Source organism: Penaeus monodon, chromosome 25 (genome assembly GCF_015228065.2).
Source record: "Penaeus monodon isolate SGIC_2016 chromosome 25, NSTDA_Pmon_1, whole genome shotgun sequence".
Taxonomy (NCBI): domain Eukaryota; kingdom Metazoa; phylum Arthropoda; class Malacostraca; order Decapoda; family Penaeidae; genus Penaeus; species Penaeus monodon.
In genome coordinates, this window is record NC_051410.1 from 33184613 (window position 1) to 33185442 (window position 830).

The following is an 830-nucleotide window of genomic DNA, read 5'->3' on the forward strand; positions in this document are numbered from 1 at the left end:
CAGTTTAGCTTGAACCTTATTTTTCTTATGACAATTTTTTATGTAAGCAGACAGGTTTACACCTCACATAGTTCCTATATCCTCACCAACATTCTTCCTTGTATTACTTACACTTTAGGATAGTACTCCACAACTACACCAAATTTCATACCATTATACTTGTTCCTCAAAGTACACTCTCAGCATACACTGCCCTTACTTAAAACTGTTTTTGAACCCGTTCGTTCAGATTCATTTTAATTTTTAATTGTTATTTTTCATATTAGTGGCACACACGTTCAAACAATTTTTCACTTACATTTATACACAGATAATTGTAAATAACAATAGGTACTTGAAATGGTATTCTGTCAATCTTTCACCTCAGGTTCAGAAACACTTTTTGTGATCACTTTTTTCACTTTAGACATTGATATTGTAATTAATTGAGTTAGTGAGCAATTGTCATTGAAAATGTTCAGGTGGCTAACATGATTATTATTATTAATTCTCTTGTTTCCATATATTTTATTCATCCTTCATTTACTGTTTATCATTATGGCAAAATATTTAGTGGAAGAGGTGGACCAACGTAAGAATTTGATCATACTTTTGTTGTTTTATTTATTCATTTTCTGTTTCTTTTGTGCAATAGATTTTGATGGGTGTATTTACCACATAAAGTTCTCTGGATTTTATAGTGGAAGAGCAATATTGAGTCTTTAGTTGCCACCTGAATAGAATTGTTATTAGACAAGTTTTGTTAATGGAGGATGAGTACAACTTTATTTTATTAATTTTTAGGAGTTTTTAGGGGGGTTTGGAATAGTGCTCAGAGGTGAAAAATATGA

At 30.7% G+C, this 830-nt stretch overlaps 1 protein-coding gene across 1 annotated transcript in view; it reads left to right on the plus strand.

Moving 5' to 3' along the window:
• LOC119589154 (phosphatidylinositol 4-phosphate 5-kinase type-1 beta-like) overlaps positions 1 to 830 on the plus strand; it is a gene marked incomplete in the record, with an annotated part of 149444 nt that overhangs the window by 74079 nt on the left and 74535 nt on the right.